At 37.2% G+C, this 25,122-nt stretch overlaps 1 pseudogene; it reads right to left on the bottom strand.

The window, feature by feature from the left end:
- The window catches only part of LOC102041232, a 35,554-nt pseudogene that overhangs the window by 3,073 nt on the left and 7,359 nt on the right, over positions 1-25,122 (bottom strand).

Below are 25,122 nucleotides of genomic sequence, written 5' to 3' on the forward strand. Positions count from 1 at the left end.
TGTTCTCCATTAGAGAAAATTATCAGCAGCAAAAGATGAGTAATGAAAATATTCTTACCATAAATCCAGCTAAGTGCCAGGAACAAATAGAAACAGTAAACATTACCACTTGCATCTCATTTTGTTTTAGTCCAATCTTTTTTTACTCTAGAGAACTTCAAAGCCACAAAAATCCCTTCCCAGGACTTGAGAAATAAAGGGATTTGATTGCAAAAACAGTTGTAGAGAATATCACTCAAATAATTTGTCCCTAGGCAGACTGGACCCAGAAATCAAGAATCTCTTTACAGGATTCTGAATTATTTGAATAGGTCAGGACTCAAAACTCAGCCTAACATTTTTTAAGAACTAATTCAGGGATGATTAAACCCCCATCTGCTGTTTGTTCCTTATTACCTTCACTGGTAGATTCCATCCTGGAAGCTGTGTTCACAGTATCTCCAAATAAACAGTACCGTGGCATTTTGGTTCCAACAACTCCAGCTACAACTGCCCCTGTTAAGAAATGGAAAGCAAGATATTTTGTGTTTATAAATCACATAGTCAGTCATACAGCCTTGTGGTTGCTTCCTACACTATCTTAAATCTGATTTGTTAAGCAGATAAAGACTGAGTGTCAATATTGTCTTTACATGGGTTACAAATCTGTCTTACAAGTGATTTAAAACATAGAAGATATGATTTCTTGGTAAGACAATGTACGCTGATTAGTTGGCAGATGCTGGGCTGCACAGAACATGTCCAACTCTGGCTGTCTATCAAGAAGGAATTACAATCACATCAGATTAAATCAGGGAGCTAGGAGTCTGAGAGTGAAGCCTAGATCAGACTGTCAAGAAACAACTCACTGTTTTGAGAAGAGAACAGCTGATAAGGACAGGTTACAGACACAGAATGGCAGTTCTAACTCACATCGTCAAAGGCAGAGGGGCTATGGGATGTTTCCAATGTTGTATTCAAAACTGAGGTAGCAATATCCCATGCATCCAATAAATTATTCTGTTGGGATGACCTCTATGTTGTGTTCCACTGTGTATCAAAAAATTAACTTTATTTTTAATGGAGAGGAAGTGGCCACAACAGATGCATTTGTAAGGCTGGATAAGATTATTTTGCAGCTTTCTCAACATACCTGAATGTATTCCTGCTCTTATCTTTAGGAGGGTATTAGGCTTGTGTGGGATCTTAAAACTCCTGCAGACATCCAGAAGGTCTAAAGCCATGCTTGCAATCTCACCAGCATGAAGGATCCCGTTCTCCTTGGGTACTCCCGACACCACCATATCTTAACACAACAATGCAACTGTGTTAACCTTTGCCATTACACATAGATTTACTAAAGTATGCTGCCTATAATAAAAAAAAAAAAAACAAAGGAAGAAGTCCTATTCTTTCGTATCCCAAGGCATAGTTGCACCTGCTGAGCAAAGAAAACGAGAAACAAATTAATGCTAGGGCAATGGCTCATGTGTGGAATTACCTTAGGTATGAAAAATGTTGTATTTCCTCCTTATTTTGACATGAGATTTATTCCCTCCAATCCTTTCTCTCTTCATCCTCCCCTCCACTGAGTAAGGTTAAAGCGGGATATGCAGTGCAAATGTGGCTGTTCAGTGCCTTCTGTCATTGGGCAAATATTATAAAAACAGGCAATGACTCCAACCAGTGCTTCCTGCACTATGCTTTAAAAACTGATGATGGGATCTTGGGGTCCTAGAGTGCTGAGCTGGACAACCATAACTATGAGAATTCTAAACTCCCACTAAACCCTGAACTTATGTGGGATTTGCTGCTCTAGTTTGAGCCCTGTAATTCTATGGCACGTGATGGGATTCATCCCATTGCACTCAAAGAGCTGGTGAAGTCATTGTAAGATTTCTGAAAATGCTTTTTGAATGGTCACGGAAATCTGAAGAGGTTCCAGTCTATAGGAAGCTGGCAAATCTGCCAGCTTTCAAGAATTTTTCCAAGAATTTCAAGAATTGCAAGAGGAAGAACCCTGCAAATTACAGGCCAGTCACTTTCACTTCCATGCCCAGCAGAATTTTGGAGAAAATTTTTCTGGGAGGCAATGAAAAATGCCTGAAGGACAACACAGTCATTGGTCATAGCCAGCATGGCTTCATGAAAGTAGAAAGCCCTGATTGTCACGTCTGATTTTCTATTATGACAGGATAACCCACCTAGGTGAGCAAGGGAAGCCGGTTGATGTTATCTTTTTGGATTTCAGTAAAGCTTTTTATACAGCTTCTCCCAAGATCCTTCTGGACAAACTGTCTGGAACACAGCTGGATAAACAAATTATGTGATGGGTGAGCAACTGAATCGGGGGTCAAGCAGAAAGGGGGTGCCCGAATGAGGAGTCATCAGACTGGTGACCTGTCACCGGGGGGGTTCCACAGGGCTCCATGCTCAGCCCTGTGCTCTTCAACAGCTTCACAAATGGCTTGGACACAGGACTGGAAGGGTTACTAAGTCTGCTGATGCTACTAAATTGCCCCATAAGCAGAAAGGCCCAGCCAAGAGACCTTGAGAAATCAGAGGCCTGGGCAATCACGAACTTCATGTTTAAGAAGGAAAAGTATTAGATTCTGCTCCTGGAATGGGGCAACCCTGGATGTATAGACAGACTGGGAAAGGAGAGGCTGGAAAGCAGAAATGAGTGCAGGAAAGGGACCTGGGGTTCCTGGTTGAAGTTGAACATGAGTCAGCAGTGCCCTGGGGTGCATCAGGCACAGCATCACAGCCAGGCAAGGGAGGGGATTGTCCTGCTCTGCTCTGCACTGGGGCAGCCTCACTCGAGTGCTGGGGGCAGTTTTGGATGCCACAATATAAGAAATGTATATATATTGAGCTGTTAGAGAGTGTCAAAAGGAGGCCACAAAGATGGTGAAGGGCCTTGAGGGGAAGTCATGTGAGGAGTGGCTGAGGTGACTTGGTCTGTTCAGCCTGAACAGAGGAGACTGAGGGGAGCCCTCATTACAGTTACAACTTCCTCATGAGGGGAAGAGGAGGAGCAGGCACTCTCTGGTGACAGTGACAGGACCCAAGGGAATGGCCTGAAGTGGTGTCAGGCTTGTGTTTAGGTTGGATATCAGGAGAAGGTTCTTCACCCAGAGAGTGGTTGGGCACTGGAAGAGGTTCCCCAGCAAACTGGTCACAGCACCAAGCCTGACAAGCTCAAGAAGCATTTAGACAACGTTCTCAGGCACACGGTATGACTCTTGAGGATGGTCCTGTGCAGGGCCAGAAGTTGGACCCTATGATCTTTGTGGATCCCTTCCAACCAGGATACTCTATGATTCTGATACTGTGTAGGGCAAGAAACTGGTCTTTTAGGGATCTATGGGGTGCATTTGTTCAGGAATTTTATGCTCAAGAATGTGTTCAGCAATTCCATGGAGAAAAAAGAGTGGGATTTTTTGTTCCCCATCTCTTATGGGAATTCTGTCTGTCTCATCCAAAAGCCCTGTTAGATTTTCCTTAGGTTTTAAAGAACTCAATTTTAATCACAATCTGTCTGCAGCAGATTGCCATGGTAGCAAATACAAAGCTATTTTCCTACAAAAGAAAAGATGCAAAAGAGAAGAGGCAGTCAAGCTCCTAGAATGTATTAGGAGAAAGAAGATTGTTATGGTCTTCACAAAAAAGACAGATAATAAAGCTCAGGGTATGGCATGTATGATCCCATGTAGAAGATAATTTTTTTAGTTGTGTTCCTGTGATACAGAAGTTTCCAACTGGAATTAATCTGCTGTCAAGACTTAAAGTCAGATCTCACTAGTAACAGGAATCCAATAAACAGCAGTGGTATTTTACTCCATTAATTTACCCCATTCACCACACTTGTTAACCATGCAAATGATTAAATGTATGCAGGAAAATGTTCCTAAAGTTTGCTTGGGCTCTGCTAGAACTCATCTCCTAATTGCTTTATTTGGTCTTCTCAGTCATAAGAAGCTTTCCAAATCTCCTTCAGCTGTTCTTCCTTGTCATCAGAGAGTCTCTATCCTGACCCAAGCCCCATCATAGTCCGCAGCTCAAGGAACTTACAGGCATCTCCTATTGTCTCCACCTTATAGACATCATAGTTATCTATGATTTCATCAAAAATGGTATAAAGCTTGTTCAAGAGATCTACCACTTGATATGGTGTGCTGCTGCTGGACAGCTCAGTGAAGCCAACAATGTCACTGTGAAAACACAACAGAAAGAGCATAATCATCCACTGTCCTAATGGTTGCTAATTAGTAACCTTAAACACACAGTAAAAATTTCTCAATGCAATTACATCAACCTCCTCTTTTCAATAATTCTTTTGCTAAGATTCTTATTGAATAGTTTTGTCTTTGTTTATTTAAATTTACAAAAGACTTCTTCCATTTAAAAGGACAGACTGGCCTAAGTCTTTTTGCTTAGCAATGCAGTAAAATATTTCTACAGGTAGAGTTTAAATCTGTAACACACTACGCACTCTTCTGTTTTGGGTTATGTATAAATTTAAAAAAAAAGGGATCTTGATATCTGTTCTTTTATGACAAGTGAAGGCATGCCATTTGTATGTTGTTTCCTGCATGCAAAAAAAAATTAAAACTGTAAATCCATGTGGACTCTAAGGATAGGCAAATTTTCTTTACACAGGCTAAATGGTAGATTCTTAGACCTATTTTATGAAACATAGATTCATGCATGTGTAATACATGTAAAGTGATGTGCTGCTGTTTGTCACAGCTCCAGAGTAATGTAATTTTTTACTTAAGTAATTCTAACCAAAATTAGGGAGAGAGTGTGAGAATTTCGAAAGACACTATTTTGTAGAACCACCTATTACAACAGGTGGCAGTTTAGATAGAAATTCTGTACTTGGTTAAGAGCTTCATCTCCACCAGAAGCCTAGGAGTTTCTTCTGTAGGAGACAGTTCTAGTCCTACCTTTCATCTTTTATTTACCTGAAGAAGATGGTGGCACTTGAGTAACTTTGAGCTTGTGCCTGTTTTCCCTGCCTGAGATCATCTGCTACTTGTTTTGGCAACATACCTGTTGTAGAAAGTAGAGCATTGTAATCTTTTTACATGGATTAAAGAACATATTAAACATAACATGCTGGTTTAAATGCACAAAAAGTGTTCATATTACGAAGGTGAAAACACACCTTGGCATCAAAATCTGCTCTGCTGCAATGTGAGAAATCACAATAAATCTCACTGATAACACATCCAGATTCTTCACATTGCCCATAACTTTTAGGCCAAACAAACCAGAATCTATACATTTCAAGAAAGAATAAGGTTAGATTCTAATGTGATCTGGGATTTTACTAATTCTCTCTTTGTGAACTCTTTGCTAGTGCTTTCTACCTGCGTTAGGTTTGTTTACTATCTCTTCCCTGTTTTTGGTTTTTTTTTAATTTATTTGTTCCCCCTATCTTGGACTTTCACATCCCTTTGTTTTTTGCTTTCTTATATGCTATTTTCCACCTCTTTATGCTTTTCTTACAGAATTCTGGAATGTACACTGCCATCAGAAGCAGCCAACTACCCTTCCACAACGTTTATAACTATGCAAAAGGCCTGCCACACCAATGGCTTTGCAAAGTCAGAGCACTATGGATTTTGGGCCACAGCTCTCAGATGAGAGTACTGATTTCTAGGGTGAAATACAGAAAGTAGCTAAATATCTTTACAGCTTTGCAAGAAAAAAGTATATTCATTCTTTGCTAGCTAAATGTTACCTATTAAATAATCACCTATCAAAGGGTTCTTTTTTGTAGTTAGAAAACTGAAATAAAATTATTATTGAGAAGAATATCCAGTATTTTCTCTATAACTTACTATATAACAGACGATCAGTCTTCTGTTTTTCATGCATTAAATCCTGGGTTCTCTCAGAAACTAGTATCTCCAGATGTTTGTTATATTTCTCCATCTAAATAACAGAGAATTTTGTAAAATTTTTCAGAAATTCATCTTTTTACTGAAACAGATGCCTAGGTGGATAGGATTTAAGTATTGGAATTATTCTGCTTTGAAAACATTCAGAGATTCAGAGATAAAAAAGGGCACAGGCCTAAGACACCTAACACTTTTTTACAAAATACAAAGATCAGGTTTCTCCTTAAGTAAATTTGTGAATTTAGACTTCAGGTTGTTGCTTACACAGAAGACAGCAGAAGGCAAATTCAGGTTTTTCAAACTTCATGCAAACTTGAGCGGGCAAATCCAATGCAGAGAGCAGCCTACAGACAAAATCTTAACAAAACAAAAGGTATCTAAGTCTCAAACTTTTATTAAAAACTCACAATCCTTTTATAAACTATCTTGCTATGCTAGTCTGTGCTTTGCTTTTTGCATCCCTTCTCTGTGTGAGGCAATAGTCTGGAGGCAGGTATCTTCCTTCTCTGCTGATGAGCTTCAGATACTCTGCTCAAAATGATTTATAAACATGCTATTTGTAGAATGCAGGGATTCTATATCCATGGTACTGTAAGAGTGTTGGACCACAGGAAAGGGGGAATATAGTTTGCAAACAACATTTGACAGACAAAAAAAATGTTCAGCCTCGAAGAAAATGAGAAAGTTAAAAACCTGAATGAGAAGAAAAGCACGGTTCTAAGCAGAATTGCAGCTACAGTCACCCCAACAGAACGGAACAAATAACTGTGGATATTTTTTCCAAACAAGGAGTATAAGACTTAAAAAAAACAAACCTGAAGGATAGAGGTGAAAGTTATTGAAAGTGAGCAGATTGGATTGGATTAAAAAGCTAAATTTACCAGAGTCATCATCATGTCAACAGGGCTAACAGGATTCATCTTGTACAACATTTTCTTGACTTGTTCAAATGTAGGCCTTTGGGATTATTATTCCAAGCACAAGCAGTATTTTAAGTTAATGCTTCTGTTTTCTTGGTGCCAACTGCCTATGCGAAGCTCTGTCTGCAGCTGGCGAAGTGTCAGAGAGATACTGAAGCCTCTGGAATTCTACAGGCTTTTGATGAAGGATATTAGTTCATGAAAATGCTGCTGTGGGAAATCATGAGTAAGATATACACGTTCCTTCTGCTGAATACTGCTTAAGTTCTTGTCTTGTGCTGTAAGAGAGTTATGCTGTTGGAGTCAAATACTGTTTTCAGAGGACTTGTCTGTACATAAATTTCACAAAAGATTAAGAGCTGAAGTACCCCTTAGAATGTTAACTTCTGATTAAAAAACAATTCTGCTAAGGAGAAGTTTTTTACATTTATGTTGCTACAAATCAGCAAAGGTGAATTATATTGCACTTTAATGACAATTGAAATGAGGATGACCCCATCTTGTTCTGATTTAATTAAACTGGGAGGAGATGTACTTTATTGAGGCTACTGAAGAGAAAGACTTGTTGCATAAGAAACAAACAAAACTCATAATTTGCCTGAGACAGACTTCATTATGTGAAAGCCCTCTGACAAAAGCTAGATATTACTAATATAAAATATGTATGGAATTCAACACTTTACAATAAAATGAAATTGCACAAAAATTAATGATTGAATATTAAAAACATAATCTATTACACTGGAAACTGGAGGGGACAACTGAATTTTTCATTGTCACAATGACAGGTTTTTTATTAAGGATATTAGATATTATCATTTTGCCTTGTTTGAGGTGTACTTCTTGATTTCTGGGTTATTTATATTTATCAAAGGTAATATCACCATAAAACTACTATGACATGTTTTAAATCCACTTCAATAAATGATTTTTGTACACAATATTGTACTTTACTCACAATTTGTACTTCACTTACATTATTGTATTTTACTCACCTCTACATAATCTGCAGGACATGGGCAAGAATTCTCAGTCTTTCCTGAAATTAATTCTGCCAAAGGTGGGCACCAAGAATATTCAGCAGAATGCACATCATCTTTCTAGAGAAAAGGTGATTAAACAATGCTGAAACAAATGTTATGGTTCTCATGCCAGACACGGAAAATATATTACTATTATCATCATCACTTTTATAACATCCTCCCTATGACTTCTAAGTCAGCTTTTTTTACATAAGAGCACAAGGGAAAAGAAAGGATAAAAAAATATATAACCCAGTCTAAAATGGGTCACCTTTCCGAAAAGTTTTTTCGTGGCTGACAGGCTTTAATCTTAGTGTTTATATGACATAAACAACTTTTGAAACCAATGAATACCTGGCAAGATATTGGGAAACTTTTAGGAGACCATAAGGACTATATTAGTCTATGATCACAAACTGTGAGAACTGGAAAAATATTAGTTTTAAGTCTTTATTGTTACAACTCTTGTTAAGTAAATTATTTCAGAGAGAATGTGGTTACATATCAAGACTATCTGCTTCCAAATTCAAGGTGCATAATTTTTGTGTTTGTCATTTAGCAGTGATCAAAAGACATATGAAAAAGAGATATTTTACTCATGGAGAGCAGCTAATTTGCTTTTCTAGGTTATTCTTTTTATTGCAAGATTCCACTTAAAGGGCCTGTAAAAGACAGGTTAAGGAAGAAGCAGGAGAAAAAGGAAGATATTAATACATACATTCTCTCTGTATCCACCTAGCCATTAAGCCTCACAAAACTAATCAAAAGGCAGTTTTGGAGCTACGTTATTTTTATCATATATTCTTCTTCAAAGTTCTGAAATGGAAAACTGGTAGATCTATGAGGAAACCCTGACTGGATGTTTCATGGGAACTGAACAGGCATCCATAAAATCATGAGGAAAATGCATGCTCATAAAGTAACTCAAAGATGCAGTAACTCAAAGTTTGGTTTGTCTTCAGCAGAAACAGAATCCAAGTTGTCATGCAAATTCTACAAATTCTATTCCCTAAAGATAGTTCATCTTTACTTACTGCCAGAGAGTCACTTCTTGTGGCAATTTCTAATAAAATGATGGCATAACTGCAGAATAAAAATGAAGAAAAAATCTTAATGCAATAACAGCTAATTGAGTCAGTGATTTCTTCTTTTCATGATTTCTTACTCTTGCCCATTCTATGGCTGAAATCCCAGTATCTCAAAAGGAAGGATGGCAATGGTACTGCTACTTGTTACTACTTTGTGTTTTCAGGGATTTGTTACTGAATGTTTCATAGCATTTGCCTCTCACGGTTATAGGCCCCAGAGATTTTTGAGTTTGATCAACAGCAAAGCAATTCTCTCTGTATTAATGGAATCCAGAGATGATATGTCCAGATTTATGTACATGAATCCTACCAGTTAAACATAAGGGTCTGATTTTTGCTCCAATCAAGGGTCAGGAGCAGGTTCATCAGAATCACCAGCAGGGGGAGTGGCTTTTTTTCAGCCACCAAAAAGACTGCTGTTCTAGAAAATTTTCAAAAAGTCTGTGACGACATGGTGTGTCCAGAGGAAATATTCTATAGTAAACATTTCCGCTTGTTTCTTTGAATTATATTCTCATGGTCATTATCTTCCTCAGTTGAATTAAGGTCTAAATGAAAGGATGAAGAGTGGGAAAAGAGAGTAAAAATAGAGAATTTAGTCTTTTTTTCTGAACTTATTGGAGATCTTCCAGAACAGTGATCTCTTAAAAGCAAGTACCTCCTTCAGCCAACAGGCTGGATAAAGATGTCTCTTTATATAGTAAAACTGTGAAATAATTTATGCCTGCATGCCTCTCAGCTTGGTAACATTTACTTTTGTAGAGAATATTGTTTTTCAATCTGTTGAGTCACTAATGGTTGCACTGTTCTGTAAGACATTCTGTTGGTAACAGGGTATGTTTATCTATCTTTCAGCCCACCTGTGGACCACCTCTGGAAAATAAAATAATGCATATAAAACATGATTAATAATTTAGAAATTAATCTGATGATATTTTTATATTAATTTTGTGGTGATTTGTTAGGAGAAAGCAAAATCAATCCTGGTAAGGCAGCAAAACTAAAACAGATTTTCAAGGATAATAATTAGATGAAAGTAACTCTGATAAAGCAGCATTGATTTCATTAATCTTCAGCTGCACTGCCCAATAAAATGCACTATTCATTGTGGATAGAGAAATTCATATGATGATTACAAATCAAGAAGAACAAATCTAGGAGAAACTGTGACTGGAAACAGCCTCTTCAGTTCAAAACAGGAGCTACGTTCATACTTCTCATTTCCATTTTAGCTTTCCAATCTGACCAACAATTTCCTAGAGAACTTTAAAAGAATGTGATTCACCTGCAAGAGCACACTAAATTACAAGTCACTCTCCTGCAGTCTCTACTCATTTTTTATTTGGGCCTCACCTTCAAGAACATTAATGGAATATTTGCACAGATAAAAACTGAGGATTTCAAGACTGGATCAATGCTGCCTGGCCAGTGAGGCAAAATACATATATCAGGAAGGCTTACCTTCTGCTCATATCATCAAAAATAAATTTTTAAAATGCAAATTCTAAAGAACAGCCCAGATAAGAAGACAACTCTTTCAATGGTACAGGGTACTTCTCTATCTTCCCTGCCTGCATGTTGCTCTTCTCCCTTTTTTGGTGTGATCTCTCACTGCTTTTACTTTTTTTAATCAAGAAATTAATAACCAGAGTGTCACAACAGAAGATGTAGATTTTTCAGACATGTGGGTGGGACAGCAAGATAAACCCAGGAAACATTCACTGAATCTGTCAAAAGTTCATTGTTGACATATAGGATGTGAGCAAATCAAATCTTAGGACTATTTAAAGGGGAACCATTGGCAAGAAATGCCTTCAGGAGGCAAAGTTGCCTGCAAAGTCAAATAATGATATCTATCCAGAACAGGATCAAAGTGAGAACAACAAGCCAAGGAAACATTTTCTGGGATACATTTTGGCTGCCGGGCAATGGTAAACTGGAATGTATAAGACAATCCTAAAATTATTGTTTAGTTGGAGCACAGTTCTTTCAAAGACTACTTCATGTTGAAAAAGTACAGATACAGGACAAATGACAGTAGCCGGAAATACCAACACAATCCCAAACTGCCTTAGCTGAGCTATTTTGGAGAAAATTCTAAGGACATATTGAAATGTCCTATAGGCAGAAATACTACTGAGACTTCAAGTTCTTGCTCAGTTAATCTGATAGAATAGATAAAAAATAATGATGTTCAAGCACATACGCAGACATTTGTTTACAATTGTGTTCCCACTTATCTGAAAAGTGATTGGATAGAAGCAGTCCACCACCAGGAGGGAAAGCCACTGGAAAGCATTCTATAAAGGCTTTCAAAAGGAAAGGAATGGAGCTATTTGCTAGTGCATCCATTTTTCCCCTTCTCTTTATTTTTCCACTGTAAACCAAATATTATCACCATGTATATGCCCCCAAATAATTGTATTGACATTCAGTAATAGAATTACAGGATGCATATGTGCATTATGACATTCTAGAACATTGATGCTATTAACTTCTAAAGTATTGCCATTGTTGAATATAATTCTACTTTTCATAAGAAACAACAACAGAAAAAAAAAGGATAATTAGATAATAGCAGATCTTTATGCCTTTTTATCTTACCAGTCAAGTGACTCCTTATAAATCACTGGGCCAACTCTGCTTTTAAATAATGTCAGTGAATTCAGTATTTGATTGTCTACCTTGAAAGAGAAGGTCCTGTGATATCTATGCTGTTCTGTATTCCAGGACCAATCCTTTTAAAAATACAATCAAACATATACCCGGAGTGACAACAGAATTCCACCAAGCCTAACTGTTGTTAAAGAATACTCAAGATTACTAAAAGTGAGATCAGGAAAAGTTAGCTACCTGTAGACATCAGACATAGAATTGGGTTCAAAATCTGAAAGAGTACGTATTTCAGGAGCTGTGTAAATCTGTATCAAATACTGCTGGGATGAATTTGATCCATCAGGAAAATCTTCTTTTCTATATGACTGCAAGCCATAATCTGAAGTGGAAGAAAGCAGGTAACAAACTACTCAGTGGATATTTCCCTGAAATAAGTACAGTAGTAGACAGTAACACATCTAGTCTAAATAAATTTCCCTATTCTAAATACACATCTTAGTCTAGAAATAGTGGGGTTTGTGTGGTCTTGCCCCCCTAAACTATTGCAAATATAGCATCTGGAAAACCAAATATTTGGGCAAGACTGAATGACAGCAGGCAAACTGAACTCCATGATCCGTTGCAATCAGAATTATTTTATGATTTTATCAAATTATTTTCAGATAATATTCTCACCTCAGTGCAAGAGTTAGCACATAAATACAGGTTTCTGTTCTACTTTGTCCCTTGATCCTTATCTCTGGTGGCAGGTTGCTCAAGTAATTACTAGTTAGACAGACTAACAACTGAAAATCAGATGGTGGGTGTTACTTGAACACCACTAGCATCAGAACAAAGGCAGCATAGATGTGAAACATCTTTCCATCTATACTTCTAACCTAATATAGAAGGAATTCTTAGCATATGACTCAGAATCAGGAAGAATGAGAAAAAAACAACTGACTTCTGTTTTCTTTCTTACGTAAACAGCGCTCTTCTGACTGTATGTGAAGGCTGGATGTAGAATCTGGCTTTATCTGGAGTGACCTCTAATTAAGATGTTCCTAGGGATTGAAGGTTTATGTGGAGGTCATTTTTAAAATTGCTCCCACATTTGTTATTTAGGAGGTTTGTTTGACATTATTGCATCCAGATAAACCATGAAGATTTGAAAACTCTACAGTTTGACACAGAACAGAATCAAAACAGAAGTTGCTGAATGATTTCACAGGTATCCTATTCAATTGAGAGGAGTTGTGCTAAGGTGATGCAGTGGATGTAATCCAACTATGTCTAATTTTTATGTTTTTCTCCAGCAGAGAACAGGCTCCAAGCAGAGTAGGCAGTTCTGAAGACAGAAGGATAATGAAGGAGTTGGAGAAGCAAGCCTGGCCCCGTGTAGGAGCCTTAGTCATAGGATATACCACTGAAAAACAAATCTGCTGCTGCTGCTTTCAGGATGGTTGTGGGTTAAAGCGTATGATGACTGCTCTGGGCAAAAAGTAGAAGAGATGATCATTGCCTTAATTCCCTTTGGCAGCTGCAAACTAAACTAGACTCTCCAGTGGTTTTCCTGTTCCCACAGGTTCTCTTCCTGTACCAAGAGTAGACCTGATCCACAGCTCCATCACTGGGAGAATACAATTCAATGCCATGAACAAGACTTAAAAGCTCTGAGTTGAGTCTGCTTTTCTCCATTAAACTACCTTGTGCTTACCAATCAGTCAGCATTACTACATCTCTTTACACCATTCTCCATGCCTCAGGGTTCTCTCTCTATCAAAACAGAGAATGAGGTAGAGTTTCTGCTCAGATGTTGACAGGCTGAATCATTTGTGGGATCTGAAGTGTGCATCTGTGACACATACTAAATGACTTGACTTGATAATGTAACATGAAACTTGCTTCAGCACAAGGTGCTGCTAGTGAAGTCTGGTGCAGTCAGCAATTCCACATGAAATGTCAACATGAAAGTACTTGGGAAGAGTGTTGCATGTGAAATCTATAATTAGAGGGTTAGCTGGGCAGTTTTGAAAATTTTTTCTAGCTTTCTCTTTACCTGCAATTTTACAAACCCACCGGTCATCTATCACACAGTTATTAGACTTCAACCGTCCATGATACATTTTGTGGTGATGGAGATAGGCCATTCCTTGAGCAATATCAGTAGCAAAAGAAAACCTGAAAGTCAAAAATCAGTGAGTTAGTATTTCCAATTTCACTCAAAAATGGTTCCAAAGCCTACTGTAGTTTTCAACTTGTGTCCCCATGGTCATTTTTCCAAAACACTTAAGGTGACTGTTTGAAAACCCATACCTCCCTGAGCTCACAGGCCAAGAGAGTAAAGTTTCTTCTAGAAATTGTCAGTACTTTTTTATCCTTGGGAGTGCTTTCACATGTTTACAAGTGAAACAATTTTAGTATCTTCCTTGCTTTATTTGGAAGGTTTCCTTCCTGAAAACCATTTTTCTTTGCTGAAGGCAAGCATAAAGCAGAAGCAGAAAGGACATGTCAAGAGGATCAATCTCAAAAAACAATGTCACTGCCTTTGTGAAAGTTTCATCGACAATGTGAGCTCATTTCTTCTATTGGTAAGAATAATAAACCACTTGCAGGTTTGCTAATCATTTCACCAATATGCCTTCACAAACAGAAATCTGACAAATCATTGGCTTAGCATTGCAAGGACTAATCATGTAATTTCTCAAAACACCAAAAAGACAAGTTGGACTGGATATTCAAACTTCCTCCCTTGCTGCCTTCCTCCCTTCGTTCTCCCCTCCCTCCCTTCCTCTCCCTATATCACAGTACAGGCTTGTCTAGACAAGAACTTTATCTAAAATTAATATCTTGTCCCAAACAGCATATAGCACAGTCTATATCATTTAGCTTTTCAAAAGTCAGATTTTTTCACCTGAAACCCCAGTTCAAAGGAATATCTTCATTGAGGAGCACATCGCTCAGACTGCCTTTGGGGCAGTACTCTGTAACAATGGCAACATTTGGAACTTCTATACAACCTCCAATGAATTTGCAGAGATTGGGATGGTCAAGTTCCCTGTGGAAATCAACAAAAATCACAGCATAACAGTAATTTTCACCGATGTCCATCCTGGTTTTGTACTGCAACTGGAAAACCAAGTGCCTTGTCTCACAGTGTAGAGAAAACATAAAACAGACATAAGGAAATTTTGATCTTTGCTCTCTTTCAAGGAAAGTTTGAAAGAAAGAGGAATATGAATTTACAGTCACATCTGGAAAGATTTTAAGCCCTAAAAAATCAGTGTAAAAATGGAACAACATACAGTTCTTAGATTTCGCTTCTTACCTCACTTGCTTTACTTCTTTACGTATGGTTTTAGACAGCATGAATGACTTCTTCATGATTTTCTTTATGGCCACTGTTCTGCCATCACTGAAACAGAATGAAATGCTGTTTACAGTTTTAGGGCAACTTTAGAAGCCAGCAATATTACAAAAATGGACTGCATATATTTTGTATCAGGGAATAGCTCCACATCTCTAGAGATGATGCAGAGAATTTAAGCATGTCCATATGTGGTTGTAACTGTGAATCTAGGACAAGAGACAGGACCCTGTTTCTTTTGATAAAGGAAGCATTAGTTATTATATTCAATCTGGATCTGTGGACACCATTTGGAATGTGAGTGTTAAAGTCAGTTGCGGCAGTTTGAGGATGGAGCAGCAAAGGAAATGTCAGAGCTAGAGAAATACATACAGCCACCTCCCATCTAGCCATTACTTCTGACTACTGTTCTGCAGATTCTTCACTGACATTTAACAAAGTTTTGTTCTTGTGGGGTTGAGCATTCTCAGCAAAGAAGCAGCTGAGTTTGATTAAGAACAAATAAATTTTTCTTTTTAGAGTAAAGGAATTCAGTGGAGATACCTGCAGGAATTTTAGTGATGAACCATATAAATACAGAGTATGGGGTGTTTAGTGTAGCAGTTGTAGGTGCTTCACCATTGAGACTGAATGTCCCATTATACCCATGACAAATACTTTTGATGCTGAGTCTGAGGAAGGGGATGACAATGATGATGAAAATATCACCACTCCAAAAGAAGCAAAAAAGATCAATGCTGAACACAGTATTTCATTAATGAAGTGGCTGTGATTTTCCACAATCTATGCCGAAGGCACTTTCTCCCTAGCCAATGATCCCAAAGCACAGATCCTTCTCTGTGTATTCAAATGATAAGAACCACTTCCAGCTTTGCATGTGTTCAATTGCTTCTTGGATGGCAGGATATATTTGCAACATTTGTCCTTATAGTTACATGATATGCAGGTTTGTAATTTGATTCAGAGGTGAAATGCTCTGAATCTTGAGTCGTGTCAGCTGGTTAAAGGACAAGACTTCTAATGTGCTACTGTAGAGGATGCCCTTTTTTAGAGCAAAGAACCTCTGCTTTATAGCAAAATGCTCTGCCTGCATTTCAGAAAAAAGGGATTTATAAAAGTCTTGCTTACAGATACATTTGAACAGCAAGGGCCATTCATTAACAGATGCATGACATTATATGTACCAACAACCTTTAAACAAGACCCTAAGAGAAAAGGAGAAATGACAACCAAACCAGAAGCCTGGCATGTTAAAATACTCCACAGCCAATATGCAGCACAGAAGTGAGATGATGATCTTAACTTACCCAATTTGGCCTGACAAGATAAATTCATGCTTTTTCACTGCCTATCAATTGAAAGTAGCAAGAACCAGAAATAAAGGTGAAACTAATACAGTAGATACTGCAGTAAATGAGTAATATATTGACTTACTATCTCCCAGTCTGGGTGAAGTGTTTCCTCCTGGACATATTGGCAGCTGCTGTGCAGGAGCTCAGAGCAGTAACACAACTGACACTGGAGTCACTGAGTGCTGGAGGAGCACTCATCATGCTTCCTGTTGCTGTCCATATAATGCAATCTAAATGGGACATGGGATGAGAAAAGGCACATGAAGATTCCATTTATGCACAGGTGGAGACTCCAGACACAAAGAAATACAGAGAATTTTCAAAATCTTTGCATCACATCTGCTCCTGTCAATACTTAAGAGAGAAAGCTATAGCTTGGAATGGGACTGCTGCAAAAAAGTAAAAAATGTTTCAAAGAGGATTCATTGCCAGAGATCCTTCTCACTAGTCCTCAGGATTTTATGCAACTTTCACTTCTCTGCACTTGAGATGGTTAGCCCTTGCTGCTACATAGAAGCTGAGGACAGAACCCAGGGAAGGAGAGTAAACCCTGTGCCATACTTTAACAAGTCTATTTGGAGCTCGTAGAAGACTGAAAAGTACAGGAATGTGGGAAGTGATTCTGACACCAGAGAGAAGTTGGAGAAGAGCAACAATACAGTAAGAGGAAAAATATCCCAGTGATTTTCAATGTACATTTTTTAATGCCTGTTGACCAGCTCACAGTAAAAAAATGGACTTCAAAACAAATTTAATGAGCTACACGTCATGCCATAATCTCCAATCAAAATCCAGACTTAGCCAATTAGGCTCAGAATTGCTGAGACATCTCAACTCTCCCTGGTAGGAATATCTTGCTGAGGAAGTCCAATATCTCACCTTGAATCAGAACTGCCATGTTCCCACACCATAGTATTATCTATATGCAGTTCAAAATTGCATTGACATTTGAAGTTTTCTACAGCATTCCACCCAGAAATGCATTACAGATCCCTGAGATAGTTTTGAGAATAAGACTGCATATATATCTATATGTCTATATACGGTGCAATACACCAAAAAAATAAGTTATCTTAAAAAAATAAGGTTATTTTTTCATACGGAGTGCTACATACCCAAGGTAAGCACTGCTGATGTATTTTCATTTAGATATCTGTGCATTTCAGGCTACTGTGGGTAGCTCTGAACAACTCTATGCAGAGAAGACATACTGTCTGTGACCTTATAATGTTATCAGTCCTCATTAAGTTGTTAATCATCACTCTTAGAGCAATATTCTGAAACAGCATTGCTGCATTGCAGGCTTTTTTCCAAGAAACTTACATCTTTCATCTTGGAGTTTTCAAAGTAATTTTAATCTGTTATTTTTTGATCATGCTTCTAATTTCCCTCTGTCTCTTTCTATTGCTTTCCCTTACATGTGGTGCTTATGGCATTTTCTAATTTATTTCCAGCTGAAAATTTTTCTCATGTCACTTTTTGCTGTATTGAAAAACACTTTTCTCCATTTCTGTTTTCAAAAATCTGGATTGAAATTCATTTTGGTGCCTGTAATCAAATTAATTTCCAAGCCAAAACCTCTTATTTACAACAACAAGGATATCTTATCAAAAGTATACCAAAATTAATGTTCAAGTTTCAGGCTGAAAGTATCTCCACTACATATTATCACAAGAACATCTTGACACTAGCAACCCAACAGAACACAGATAAAGCAGACATCTGCTGAGCAATCTCTCCCAGAGACAGAAAATGAGTGTGTGTACAATCCGCACAGCAGACTTCTACAGATTTACCCTTTCTGAGGATATAAGTATTGTTTTCCTTCTGAACACTAAAAAAGGAACAGCAAAGTAAATAATCGGTATGTATCTTAAGTACAGCATAATAAAGCATATAATAACACCTGAATTTATTCTTAACCTGTTTAATTAGAACAAATTAAATAATACTTTATACCAGAAGATAAAATAGAAAAAGAGCCCTCCATACCTCTGGCCAAAATTACTTTTTGTAGCAAGTCTGCCACAGACAGCATACACTGAGAGAAATTAAGATAGTACTATATCCCTCAATATATTTGTGCAATTCCAGCACAACTTAGTGAGATCAATTATACAGAAAGGTATCTCCACCGAAGCAACTGTAATTTGTTTCGTCCAACTCCAGAGCTTATCTGTTTATTATGAGGTAGGCTTGTGATCTTTGATTAACAAATCAACATAAATAAAAAGAAAGAAACTATTTTAAATAACTTTGTCATCAAATGGTTTGACAAACAAAAATATGAGTGAGCAGCTCACAGAGATTACAGGGATGAAATATTGGACATGTCATTCAAAAACGGCTTCACTTTTTGCAAGACCCTTAAAATAGAGACAATATAATTGTGATTATTTCTCAAAATTAATAAGTAAACTGATCACAGTATCAAAATTACAAGTTGCTAACCTTGTTTGATGCAGGCGAAGTCTATAATCCAGCTTTCATCCCAAAGCATCTTTTGTTTCTGATATTGAAACCACTACAAGAGTAAAAAAAAATCATTCCTAATGTAGCCCTTCTGTCTTTTAAGAAATTGACTCAGAGATTATTTTTATAAAATATGAACATTTAAAAGTATACAAACTAAATCTGAAGTGTAAACATTCAGCATATGTCTTAAAGTAACATTAGAACCAAAAGTATTAATAACAGGCTTGGAAGAAAACAGCATCTAATAAACATATTAAAAATTTTACAGGCTATATTCCAGAACTAATTACATGTAATATTTTGCACTGTCTACACGCTCTCCATTATTTTTAACATGCATGCATTTACATTTCAGCCTGGACATCAGATGAGGGGTTTACATCATCTCATCTCATGGAAGTGCCCTATGTTATGTAGGTACATGACAAGAACTTCATCCCAATCCTGAGATAAGGAGCAATGCATCTTATATCTTGGAGTAGAATTAGCCCATGACCTACTAATTAGGCCATATTATGTCAAATACTCTATCATAAAGAATATTAGGTAGGGATTCTGTGGCTACTTTGTAAAGAAGGCATTGAGCTAACAGCTGATTTTCAGTAGAACTGACATACAAAACTAACATTTACAAAGTGTAAATACATGCTTTCAAATGAGCAACAGATTAAATTATGCAACTGCAGTCAATGCCAAAATCTCAAATCAAAGCAGCATTTTATCATCATTATACCATTTTCTATAGTTCAAAATTTAATATTAGGACCAAGGCATTTATTGAAACAGGTAATAAAAGTCCAGATAATGAAGAAGAAACAGGTTGTGGAGATTGTGTTGATATACTAGTTGAAATTGTGACAAATATAGAGCTCAATGAATCAAAATTAAGTCATCCCATTTATTTCAAAAGGCTTCTGAGGAAAGAAACCTACATTTTATCTTTCAAAGGTGTGACTGTACACAGACATATTAGCAAGAAGTGAATACTAGGCTTGTTTCCTTTGACACTGATATCAAAGGAATCCTTTCTGCTACTTGAAACATTAAAGAAGGTATTAGTTTCCCAGATGGTTCCTTTTACATTATATCAATTCCTGAATTAGATAAAATCATCTCTCCTATCTTATTACAGTAAAACCATTAAAACTTTAAAATCCCATGATGCTGCTATTGAAGAATTTAGCAGGAATATGTCTACAGAAATGAAAGAAGGAAAACAAACAACTCCAAACATACAGAAAAAACAGCAGAAATAATAGATTTTTGCTACAAGAACTTTAAATAAACATATGCAAGGCCAAGAATCTCCGTTGCTCTTTCTACAAAGCCAGACATCTAAAACTGTCTGAACTTCTCATCTGTCCAGTTGCTTATTTCTATCAGATCATGTGGTTTTACTGGACACTTGCTATAAACTCATTGTCACAACTTCCTTGAGGATTCCATTGAGGAATGCTCAAATAGCTTTCAACAGTGCTTCTGCTCCTAACTCACAAAGTCACACAGTGACAAACAAACAAACATGATTCAGGCCTCCTTTAGAACCTCAATTTGTGGGCCATCAGCTTTCTCCTACTCATTCTCTATCTATGCAGCTGCCTACCTCAGATGCTCACTGCAACTGCAGTATAAGATGGACAGAGAAGGAACCCCTGAGGAAGCAGGAGCCTATAGTTTTACAGGATATATAGGCCAAGGGCTAAATAAATTACCCTTTATGAACATAGTTAATACAATGACTCTACAGCTGCCATATTCACCTGATAAACCTCTGTTATGAAACTCAAACCCCCATTTTTTTCAAGATGCAGATACATAAGTGTCTTCTTTCCAAGAAGCACTGAAGTAATAAGCATCTTAAGTAATAAGCCATAATATCATTCTCTCTTTATACAGACTCTTTCATTCAAAGACTCCCAAAACTACTACTCCAATATTGACACACTCCTCTCTCCTCATTCCCTTTTTGTTTTTCCTTCATGAGTTTGCTATAATAATTGATTACTATTATGTAAAATTAATCACTTTGAAAGGTACCAAGCTGTTTGTTACACTAAGGAAACAAACCTATTAAAAAAATCAAGCAACCAAAACAGAAAAAAAAAATATCCTCTCCCCGTGATTCTTTTGAGGATATCCCAACTTGACTGTTTTGCTTTTAAAGTTCTATTTGGACTCTGATATTTAATGGCCTCATGTGGAGCTATGTCCTTAATGAATTTACCTAATTTGTTTTTGAAATATTTTCAAAATAATTCTGGCTTCTATGAGGTTTTGAAGCTGTTAATTTCATAACAGAGTTCTACTGCGAGTGAAAAGTACTCTTACTTTGTTGGCATCCCCTACTCCCTATGTAGTGGAAAATTTTTTTTTCCTTTACCATAATATACCCATCCCCCCATTAGATTCCACCTCAGTCTTCTCTCTTACAGGATGAAAATTCCTAGTACAATGTGGCTTCCCTCATAAGGAAGCTTTACAAGTAATTTCCCTTCTTTCTGCTTTTTTCCATAGCACATATTCGCTGGAGGCAGAATCTCTCCCTCTACTTAGAGAGAGCTCCACTCTGTCTAATAAATTCATTGAAGAGAAAGAAAATAAGAGTAGAGAACAGGTACTTACCACGACTGTCAAAATGAAGCCAATGCAGACTAAACATATTGGTAAGGCAATTGCTATCCTAACATCCACAGAAAGAGGGCATTCCCCACAGTCTGCTGGACAGATAGAGCAGCCTTCTTCTTCCTCACAAAAGCCATCTCCACAGACTGATTAGAAAACAAAACATTTTAAGGCAGTTTCATCCATCCACAAGATTGTATCCAGATTTAAACATGTGGTTCTTGACCTGGGAAACCTCAGAGTCCCAGAAAGAATAAATTCTGAAGAATTCAGAGACATCATCCCAGCAACTGAAAGAACAATCTGAATTTCTGAAGTAATACAGGTGCGCTTTCATCAAGTTAAATGTTAATTATATGTGAGCCTTTGACATGTTTTGTGTATAAATCACTTCATCACTATTGTGTTTCTCATTATCCACACTTTTTTTTTCTGAAACTCAAAGTTCTTCAAGGCCAACATTTTCTTTTTCATTCTTTGTATTTAATCCAGCACTTGTGATTCCTGGAAGCCAGGGACCCTTCCTCAGCAGCAGCAAAAGACACTGGGAACTGCAGAAACAAATCTTACAACCCACACTTCAATTATTTCTTTTACTTACTCCAAAGTCTTACATAAATTATCAGCAATATTAGATGTGATTTAAAACAAAAGTCTTAAATAACAAAAGTCCTTCTCCCATGTCTTGAATGGTCTTTCAATTCTACCTCTGTGATTAAACTAATATCATGCTGTACTTCAGACTTGAGAGGTGAGCTGAAGGTATTGTGTCGTTATGTAATTTTTTTTAAATTAAAGAAAAAAACCTAAAAAATTCTACTGCTCAGTAATAATTCTGTTTCAGGCTCACTAATTCCAGTATAATACCAAGATAATAACAGAAGTCACTTTCTGTCTCAGGGGTAGAGCTGCATTTTTTAAAATTTCTTCTCTGATATATTGTAAGTTTCCTGGAAAATTCAGCTGCAGTTGTTTTGAAATGAGTAGAAAATTCTGTAGATAAATACTTCTATTCACACTGGAGTTGCTTTGTGTTTTTTTCCCGTAACATTGCAAAATATATTCTCAGACTTCCAGAAGAGTAGATATCAAGAGTATTGTGATGACACTTTTGTTTTAGCCAATAACTTTTCAGGTTGTGTGTTTAATTTATTAAAGAAGCCCACTTTTAAAATTTGACATCACTAAGATAATTGTTACAGTCATTTCTGCTTCCCTCCATACTAAAGAGAATAGAAGACTGATGCCCTTGGGAGCAACTTTTAATGTGAACAAGGGAACCAATATGGATTTCTACCTTTCCAATATGTTTAAGACTAGTCTGCTCCCCTTCAGGGGAAAAGTGTCTGGATTCTCAAAACAATAGCTGGAGGAATATTCTCAGATTCCCATGAACTGCAAACAAGCCTTGTAGTACCTGAAGCCATTGGTCATGGTATTTGACTACTTATTTGACAAGAGTGGCTTTCTCCTGTTCTAGATTAATACAACAGTTAGAAGCTCAAACACTTTTTTAGACTTCAGTGTTATGTGAAGAAGAATTTCAGGAAGACATTTGTGTATTTTCAAAGGCTGGGGTAAGAATTGCTTTTGCTCTTCATAACTATGCATGAATGATAATAGCATTGAGATTTGTAGTCAATAAGAAGTTAGCTCACATTTTCATTTTATATCATACCTACTGCCGGAAGGACTGTGGTTTTTGCTTCCAGAGCAGCTTGGATTCTCCCAACTCTGATATGTGCAATGAGAGAAGTCACACCCACGTGAACTAAAACAACCTGTGAAACAAGTGAACAAACCACCAAGCATCAAAACTTCACTCGCATACAGTAGACTTTTATAACAAGAACTGACTGACTGTGGTATCCTTCAAAAGAATTTGTGCATTTCTTTCAAAATCAGGAGAGATAGCTCTTGAGAGAAAGACTGGTTCGATTCCCTTCCTGATGTGTCTTCTTCTCACCAGGCAGGGCTATCAGCCCTGTGCATTCTGCTGTGTATGCCTTCCTGCTATTTCTTTCAGGTTGAAGCTCCGTTATGATCATATGAACCTGCATCACAGGTTCATATCCAGTCAGTAGTGAGATGTATTCTTAGTGTGGACCTCAAATGGACAGATTATGCTATTCATTTTCCTGCCATCCCCACTCCTTCCACTAACTACCTAAGCTGTAAAAGTACCTCACTTGACTTCCAAGTCAAGTCAGTTGGGAATTGACAGTCAGCTCAGCTATATGCATAGCATAGATAATTACACATACATATAAATAAAATGGGGAGCATGTTCATGAACTGCATTAAATTACTAGCATGTAAGCTCCAAAAAGAGCAAATGAGGTAAAATCCTATATGCAATAAATATACTTTACCTTGGCAGTCCAGTTCCTTTGGCTCATTTTGCCAGCAGTAGACAAAGTGTGAGTAAATATCTGACCATCATCTGGGATCCATGGACCACATATTCCTCCTTTAGCCTTTAGTAGACATATCGGTTACGTCAGTATACCATAACAGAATGAAAGTCCTAGCTCCTCCTCTCTTTCTTTCTCAAAATTACTTATGTTCTCTAACAGCAAATAAAGTTCTATTTTATAACCAAAACTATCAAATTGCCAAAACATAAGAAACACCGTTCTGTGACAAATAACAGAGAAGCAATTGCTCCTATATTCAGTTAAGATCTCACATATATTGTTATTTCTTAAAATATGAGTCTCAGCAGTGAACTCAAAGAATGAGTGTTCTTATGAAGCTGGTTCACTTTTTTTGATTTCCTGTGCTAGAATCAGAACCAGATTTGTATTCCACTTTTAATATTTTTCTCAAGAGGTTTTACTGAAATGTCACTTTTGATACAGCAGCTTTTTTTCTTTTTTCCTTAACGACGAAGGGAGGCAGTGCTTCAGGGTCTGTTTGCAGAGCACTTCTCAATAAAACTGTTAGGATGTAAACCTCCTACAACTGCAAACATGGAGGATTAATTTTGGCTGCTTTGTTTACTTGAAAGGATTAAGCTTGTCTCCTAATTCCAGATAATTCTTCAGACATATCTTTTTAAGGACTGTAAGTAATAGACCAAGTCAAAAGCACATTTGGTTAATGGAGCACATTAACCAAAATAAAATGTTTTAGAACACATGACACTGAAAAAATAAAGCAATGAGAACTCAAACTCCTCTCAAACAATGGAAAAACTTACTTTGAAGTGTATGTTCAATCTTATGCAATGATAGTCAACTCTGTAACAGTCAAATAGCTCAGAGTTCCTTTAGGCAGAAACTCTAACATTTAGAGTACTATGAAGAAACCAGATGATGCAGGTTGGTGAATATGCTTTTGCCATTTCCACACCATAATTTCAAGCAGAACTACTTGTGAAAATAGAAATAATAGAGAGGTTACCAAAGCAGTGGGATGTTCAAGTTTTTTACTATGGTTCTAGACAAAAATTTTGATGTGATGCTTCCAGCAGGGATTCCTCTTTTAAACCAAAATCCTGGTGCCAGCTAAGGCTTTTGGGGAATCATTAATAAAGCAAGTCCTCAAGAACAGACTGCCAAGAAGCAAACTAGAGCTGTTGCGGAGTCATTAGACCTTCACACAGAAGGGTATATGAAACAGCTGCAAGATGTGTAGGCTAGGCTTCCTATTACACCACCTTTGATCACGAAGAATGTGTCACATTTCCAGAAGGGAGATTAACTAGAAAAACAGGGCAGCTGCATGAAAGTTCTTATGCAGGGTAAGGCTTACCTCACAGACACAACAAAAAAAAAAAAAAAAAAAA

This window comes from Geospiza fortis, unplaced genomic scaffold (genome assembly GCF_000277835.1).
Source record: "Geospiza fortis unplaced genomic scaffold, GeoFor_1.0 scaffold203, whole genome shotgun sequence".
Taxonomy (NCBI): Eukaryota; Metazoa; Chordata; class Aves; order Passeriformes; family Thraupidae; genus Geospiza; species Geospiza fortis.